The sequence below is a fragment of the Dipodomys merriami genome, unplaced genomic scaffold (genome assembly GCF_024711535.1).
Source record: "Dipodomys merriami isolate MVZ:Mamm:240054 unplaced genomic scaffold, mDipMer1.0.p SCAF_9, whole genome shotgun sequence".
NCBI lineage: Eukaryota > Metazoa > Chordata > Mammalia > Rodentia > Heteromyidae > Dipodomys > Dipodomys merriami.
In genome coordinates, this window is record NW_027206512.1 from 5,034,495 (window position 1) to 5,042,729 (window position 8,235).

Here is an 8,235-nt window from a genome sequence, read left to right on the forward strand (position 1 = left end):
CAGTAATCGTGGATGATGGAATGCCTTTATGATATAATTCTACTTTTACTTCCAAATTCCCTTTCATCATCCTCAAGGGAGATATTCTCTTCCTTAGCCCTGGGGTAAAAAAAACCCTGGAGTACTCTGAGACTTACTAAAATGAGATTCACTTGTTATTAACATAATAATCAAAACCTTGTCTATGACTTGGAATGAAACTTCTTGCTTCTATTGCAGAGATACGTGTTTAGCAGCTGCTTACACACAAGGAAGACTATAAGCTTCCCATTTCTTTTTTTTTTTTTTAAACACACGACAAAGATTTTACTCTTAAATGATTATCAGTACACCAAGTAACATGTAGTAAACTCTTAAGTCCTATAATCTAGTCATTTTGATTAAGATAAACTAACAGCAGCCCCAAAAAAGTACATTAATATTCAATGTTATAACATTTAGCCGGAATGGACTGTTTTAAGGCTGGCTGCTGCTTTGTACAAGTTACAAATAACTACATACTATTTTTTCATAGATAAAGCCCCTGACCTTTAAGAAAGTATAAGGGAAAAAACTACTTAATCCCTTTCTTTCTTCAAAGAATTATAATTTTTTTGATCCTATTAAGATCTAAGGGAAAAAGGTGACACTAACACATTGCTTGAGCTGAAAGGCATAGGAAAACAAACAACATATCCTCATTAAATCCCTAAGAAATAAGAGGTATAAAGATGAACCTTTGGATAAACACTAAATTTAAACACAGAAGCTAGACTGGCTACTCTGAATACAGAAATAATTTAATGTCTCTCACAGAACAGAACTGGAGCTTTGCTAACCCTCACAGTCCATGAGGGTATCTACCACACCAACCCATGGAAAGGGCTTCTCTTGTCCTATCCATTTATGCGGTAGTTCTCGTGGATTTCTGGCTGGATGTCACACACAAAGGCCAAGAGGTTTTCTAGAACTTCCTCCCTGTTCTGCAGGAAGTAATTCTGGAGGATGGTCATCTTCTCCTTAGTCTCCTTCTCCACCTCATTGCTGCAACTGCTATGGGATCCCAGTGCCGCAGCTTCCTTGGCCTTGAACTCTTTCTCCCTCTGCAGGCGGTACTGTTCAATTTCAGCCTGCGCTTCTTCTTTGGCCTGCTTCAGCCTTCGGTTCTTTCGCTTGCGGGCCTCGGACACGCTTCTCGGCCTGCAGCAGCTGCTGAATCCCCTGCGACTGACTAGCCATGGCGGCGGAGACGCAGAGGCCGAGCTTCTTTTTTTTTTTTTTTAATTTAAATTTTCTTTTATTTTATTTGAGAACATACTGTACAGAGTGGTTACAATTACATTGGCAGGATAATGCATACATTTCTTACCAAGCATTGCAGCCTCCTCCTTTGTTTACCCTTCACCTCCCTTCCCAGCCTCCCCCCTCCCCCCCACCCAATCATACCCCCCTCTCCCCCCCACACCGACATTGTAAAGCTTGCTTTGACATGACATTTTGTAATTCTCCTTGTTGCACCAGGTCCACCTGAATCCTTAAACGACTTGTTTGTCCCCATCTCCTCCACATGTTATACTGACATCAAATAAAGTGAAAGCGGGGGTTACACTCTGGGGGAGGGACATACAAAGCAACAAAGAAATAATCTTATAAATGAGTTAGAAACACATGCATGAAAGAAACGAAAACATTAAAATACATATTTAAGGGTTCGTTTTCCTAACATCACATTATCTGACCTTTTCCGCTTGACTCATACCTATACTAGATATTGCAAATAAGGGAAACCATGGGACCTGTTTCTTTGGGCCTGGCTTACTTCACTTAATATAATTTTTTCCAAGCCTTTCCATTTCCTCACAAATGGGGAAATGTCATTCTTTCTGATGGAGGCATAGAATTCCATTGTGTTTTACTGCCTCATCCAGTTGTTATCCACAGCTTCTAGCTCCTTCTACAATTTGAATTCAGAGAGAGAAAATGAAATTTATATACAAAAAGTTTAACTGGCATGATTATGTGCCCTGGATGTTGCTTATGGCAGACTTTTTCTCTCCTTAAGAATACCATGTGCTCCACTTCCTACTACTCTTCTCCAAGCTCTCCTCTTTGATTTCTGAATTTTTGGTCATCATAGTATGTGGTAGTTCAACCCTGCATGTGGGGATATTTGGGGGCAGAATCCCTTTAAAACAGCTTTGAGCCTGACATTTCTATAATAGGATTATTACCATTGCCAGAGGGAGTCTCTCACTGCTTTCCACTCTCTGTTCTGCCACCTATGCTAACAGTCACAGGCTTATGCTTTTACATGATTCAGATGTATGCTGTGTCAAATTGTCCTTGAGAGAACATATTTAGAAATTAGCCACCATCCACAAAAGTGATTCATTAGTCATTCCACAGATCATTCTACAACTTCAAATTAAGTAAGAAATACCAGGGATCATGAAACTACAACTTAGTATTTCCCTTGAAAATTCCCTTTTGGATCTGGATTCTCATTTTAGCATTTATTTATTGTATCTTACAGCCTCATCCCATCTACAATTGGAGAACATGACCCAGTGTAGGCAAAAGGCACATTTGAGTAAAAAGTTGGTGATGTTATAACATTTGTTAGAGCATATGAATGGACACTTTTTTTATTTTCCAAAGATGACTTTCTAGATTTACTCCTTTTTACTGAGTTAATTAACAAGATCTATATTCCATTATAATAAACCTCTTAGCAAAGGCATTTAGCAGTCACTATCTTATTTTAATAACTACAATCTTTTCTTATGGCTTATCTATCAGCAGAGCCAACACTAAAAATTTAGCTTTCTTTTCTAAGTGCTGACTGTGCAATGTCTTTAGATACACCTTGCTCTGCACTAAATCAGGCAGAATGAGAAACAAGAGATGGGAGGAGTGCCATATATGCACTAGAGATTGGAGGCTGGGAAAAAATGATCAGATAATGGCTTTCTGAGCAAATACTGGGACATGAACAACATAGTGTCAAGTGAGTATCAATGTTACATAGGTTCCTCCTTTGTCCTGTTGTTTCTGTGATTCCTTTTCCCTTCCATTTATATACAAGACATAATGTACAGGAAACTAAGAGAAACAAACAAAAACTCTACATACAGGACATAATAAGAACCTCTTTTTTCCATATATTAGAGTTCATGATGATATGATATTCTTCATTATATATGATCCTATGCACTAAGCAATTGGGTTATTGAGATCCCCTGTTAAGAATATCATAGACATGTTTAGTTCTTACAAATGCAGGAAATCATGCAACCTACTTTTCTTTTGGTCTGGCTTACTTCACTTAATATCATTTTTTCCAAGTCTTTCCATTTCCTTATGTATGGACCAATGCCATTTTTTCTGATGGAAGCATAGAACTCCATTGTGTATATATAAAACATCCTCTTGATCCATTCATCTACTGAGGGGCATCTGGGTTGTTTCCATATTTTAGCTATGGTAAATAATGCTGCCTTGAACATAGTTGTAATGTTAGCCTTTGTATGGCCTTGCTTATGATAATTTGGGTAAAAGCCCAGGAGTAAGATTGCTAGATCCTAGGAGAGCTCTATGTTAGTCTTTTGAGGAACCTCCATACTGCTTTCCAGATTAGTTGGACAAGTTTGCACTCCCACCAACAGTGTAGTAGTGTTCTCTTTGGTTCACATCCCATCCAGCATCTGTTGTTACTGGTTTTCTTGATAATGACCACTCTATTCAGTATAAGTTAGAAACTAAATGTTGGGTTTTTTTGTTTGTTTTTTTGTTTTTTATTGTAAAAATAGTGTACAGAGGGGTTACAGTTACATGAATAAGGTAATGAGTACATTTCTTATCAAACCTTGTTACCTCCTCCTCCTTCTTTTGATTTGCATTTCTTTTACAGCCATAGAGGTTAAGCATTCCTTCATGCATCTCTTAGCCATTCCTATTTCCTATTCAGAAAAGTGTCTTTTACAGTCTTTAGCCAACATTTTAATGGGGTGGTTGTTTTATTGGAGATTTGTTTTGGGGAAATTTAATTTCTTGAGCTATAAGTATATAGCTAATGAAGAAAAGTATATGGCTAATGAAGAACTTTTCCCAGTCTGTGGGGTTTCAATATATCTTGCTAGCTATGTCCTTTGCTGTGCAGAAGCTCTGCAGTTTAATGCATTCCCTTTTAGCCAGCCTTTCTTTGATTTGTTGTGTTTCTGGGTCTTTATTAAGAAAGTTTGATATGACAAAGTAAACAGGACTTAAGAAACAAAGGACAGCCACCCATTTTGTCATATCATTGCTAAATGACTCCATGTTCCTGACCATATATATGGTAGATATATGCAAACAATGGAGGGAAGCCAGGAGGAGGAACAGAATAAGTGAGAAACGGAACAACATACAACAAAGGGACCCATCAGCTACACTGGACATAGAAGGAAAAGAACTAAGCAACCCAAAGACAGCAATGGGAAGGGAGGAATGAGAGGGAAAGAGTGAAAAGTCCACACTAAGCAAAAGGAAAGAAATTTAATCATCACCTGATGTGGAAGAAATAATTTGTATTGTCAAAGCTCATAGTAGTCACAAACTTTATAGAGCATGATAATGACAATTTGCCTTGTGAAGGTTAAAATGTGTTTGTGACTTTAACTAAGTATCACTATTCCACAATAATGTGAAACATGTGAAAATTATTTAATCACCTAATCTCAATTTTTAAAAAAATGAGAGAAGGGATGGTTTAAGAGCGATGGGTGACAATGTTGTCAGACACCTTGTACTCATATACTGTTTTGTAGAATGGGAACTTCTTTGTACAACTACTTAAAGATAATAATAATAATAATAATAATAATAATAATAATAATAATAAATGTAAAAAGAAAAAAAGAAAGTTTCAACCTGTGCCAAAGAGCCCTAGTGTGTCTCCTATCCCTTCCTGAGATATTTTCAGAGTATCTGCTTCTACCTCAAGGTCTTTGGAATTGATTCTGGTGCAGGATCATATATAAGGATAAAGCTAATTTCTACATGTGGTTACCCAATTCTGCTAAACACATCTGCCGTCTTCCTTCCATCCTAATTTCTGGTTTCCTTGTCAAAGATTAGGTGGCCATAGGTCTGTGGGTTTATTTTTGGGTTTTAAATTCTAATCCACTGGTCCTCACACCTGTTCTTGTGCCAGTACCAACCTGTTTTTATTACTATATCTTTTGAATAGAGCTTGAAGTTTAGTATTGATATTCTTCCAGCACTGTTCTTCCTGTGTAGGGCACAAGGGCAGCAAAGATGGTGCTGAGAGGGAATTGAGTGGGCAGAGTCCGATTTGTTTACATTTAGTGCGAGAACAACTCCTGGGAGCTTAGGCCGCATGCTAGGGTGTGACCTTTACAGTGATTGGTTAGTTCCTTTTCCTCCCCTTCCATGCCACAAGTGTCTTTTGCTTTAAAAAGTGCTTGCTGTGTGGTAATAAACGAGTTCCTGTTTGACTTGACTCCCCTCTGGGTCTGATTGTTTCTGGGGCTAAGGGAGGCTGGGGAACAGCCAAGAGGCCGCACTTACCTTTCCTTGGACCTCTCCATCTTCCGTTGGGGGGACGAAGATCTGACATTCCTGCTAAGGAATATTTTTGCTATTTGGGGTCTTTTATTGTTCCGTGAGTTTTTGGGTTGCTTCTTCTATTTCCTTAAAGAAAGAAGTTGGGGTATTGATGGGGATTGCATTGAATATGTGTATAGCCTTTTGAAATACTGCCATTTTCATGATATTAATCCTTCCAATCCAGGAGCTTGGAAGGTTTTTCTACTTCCTTAGATCTACTTTAATTTCCTTTTTCATTTTGAAGTTTTTATTATAGAAGTCCTTCACTACTTTGGTTAGGGTTTTTTTTTTTTTTAGTTGCTTTGTTCCTAATTTCAGCCTTTCCCTCCTCCTTTCTCTGGTTTCTATTTATCCTGTACAGATTTCAGTGTGGTGATGTGATATCCTATTTTGGTCTGGTCTGTTGGGGTTTTAAAACTTTCTTATATCTGTATGGTCCTAACCTTTTGAATATATGGGAAGTTCTCTGCAAGGATTTTATTAAATATGTTTCCTAATAAATTGGCTTCCTTCTCCAGGCCCTCCTCAATACTTATTAACATTAAAATTTAGCTTTCTAATTGTATCTTGCAGCTCCTGTAGAGATCTATCATGTTTCTTGGTTTTGATTTGGATGTCTGTGTGTTCTTTCTCTATAAAGTGTAAACTATCTCTATTCTAGAGATTCACTCTTCTGCATCTTCCAGTCTACTATCAAGACTTTCTACTATGCTTTTTATCTCCCATCCTTCTTGTTCATCATTTTTACAGTTTTCAACTATTTATTGAGGCTTTGTTTTAGGTCTTGTATGGACTTCTTTACCTCCTTGAGTTGGTCTTGAGTGTTCTCTTTCAGTTCTTTAAACTGGTGGCCATATTTTCATTGGGATCATTTTCCTTCTGTTGGAATTCCTTAACCTTTTATTTTGAAATCTATGAATTCCTATATTAATTTTTGGTTATTTAGCCTCATCATGTTCATGTATGTCCCTGTGCAGAGTTTTCATCTTTTCACTCAGCATATTTACCAACGTTTTAAAATCTTTTTGAGAATTATCCTCTCTCCACCATTCCCTGACTGCTCTATTGCCTGCCTATTTTGACTTGGAGATGAGGTTCATTGTTTAGCCTTGTTTCTCATGTTTCTATGGTTAGTACTGCCCATTTGGAAATAAAAGCCTCTTGTATATGAAAAGAAAACACTCTTTTAGGACAGGATCCAACCCAGCACCATGTAGACATACAGGTATTAGAGGTTCAAAATCATGGATAGGTGCTCTCCTATTTACTTCTCTTTTCCTTTGAGAAGGATGTTGTGGTTTAGCAGTGGAAATTACATATAGTTGTAACCAGTGAAGCAATTTGTGGTTAGTGATTGAGTAGTCTCAACCATAAGGATAACAAGATGGACCACTTGTGCTATGTCCAAATGGAACCAAATGCAGATCAGCTAAGATATAAACAATTAGAGATCAACGGATTAAAGAAAATGAAGAAGAGAAGAATTAGGAATGAAGGGAAATAAGTTTAAGTGAAGTTAGAAGAAAAATTTGGTATAATAAAATAGAGGGATAAGAGCAGCTTAGAGCAGAAGAATATATATAAGGAATAGAAGGAAGGGAATTAAGACCTTGTTTCAGATGAAAAGAGATTAAAAATAATAAAAATAAGTAAAGAAAAAAAGTTAAAAGAAGATTGTCAAAAATAGAATAGCAATCAAGATAAAAGAAAAGAAATCATACGTTTATGAGTAATGATAATATTAAGAAGACTAAGATTGATAGAGAAGCAGAAAATTGAGTTTTCAAAGATAACTCCTGTGTTAATTATGCTCACAAATAGGAAAAGCCAAACAGTCACTTTACTTTGTCTATAGAACTAAACACTATTACACTAAGGAAGAAATAAAGCAAAAAAAGCAGGGAAAAAAGGGGGGAAAGAAAAATAGAGAAAATGGAAAAAAAAACTAATGAAGAGAGAGGTTTCCAGTTTGTTTGGGGGAGCTTGAGTCTCCATGAAGTCATATAAACCGTCTCTGATGAAGCCTTGTTTGCCTTGCAGTGGCCAGCTTTCCTTGTGGCTTAGCTGGATTCAGACACACTCTTGACAAGGGAGTGTGGCAGCCACCTAGAATCCCATTCTGAGGCCTGGTGGTGAGAGATTCGGGAGATTTGGGATTTGTAGTTTGCTAGTGCAAGGGTGGAGCTGTACCCCTCGGCATTCCCCATTAGCTGAGAGAGGTTTAGGAAAAAAGTTTGGGTCTGTACTCACTTGGGGTCTGATCACTCCCTTTTATGTGGAGGCTTCGGTCAGGGGACTTTGGGTCCCCACAGAGAGCTGGTTACCCCAGGGAATGGTCTTGGATGGGTTATTCACAAGATCTGATATTGCACTAGATAACAGAGATATGTAGGGGGCCAGGCCTCCGTGTCTGACATGTGCAGTGGGTAGCAGGTTCTCAGTGGGTTTCCCTAGGTATTGGTGGGACCAATGGTGGGGTGCGGCAGTGGGGCCAGAAAGGTCGATGGAGCCAGCAGTGTACTGTGTGGCAGTGTCTGCAGCACCAGGACCAGTGGCGCTGATTATGGTGATGGTGTGGGAACAGGCATGTGGAGCCTTGGAGGAGCCCACAGAACCAGTACAGTCAGAGGAATGCTCAGTAGCAGTGGC

At 38.3% G+C, this 8,235-nt stretch overlaps 1 pseudogene across 1 annotated transcript; it reads right to left on the bottom strand.

Annotated features, from left to right (window-relative positions):
* Positions 1–758: 758 nt before the first annotated feature.
* Positions 759–1,218, bottom strand: LOC138820997 (V-type proton ATPase subunit G 1 pseudogene; annotated as a pseudogene). The gene has a single exon (XR_011370028.1). The product of XR_011370028.1 is annotated as a V-type proton ATPase subunit G 1 pseudogene (transcript).
* Positions 1,219–8,235: the final 7,017 nt, after the last annotated feature.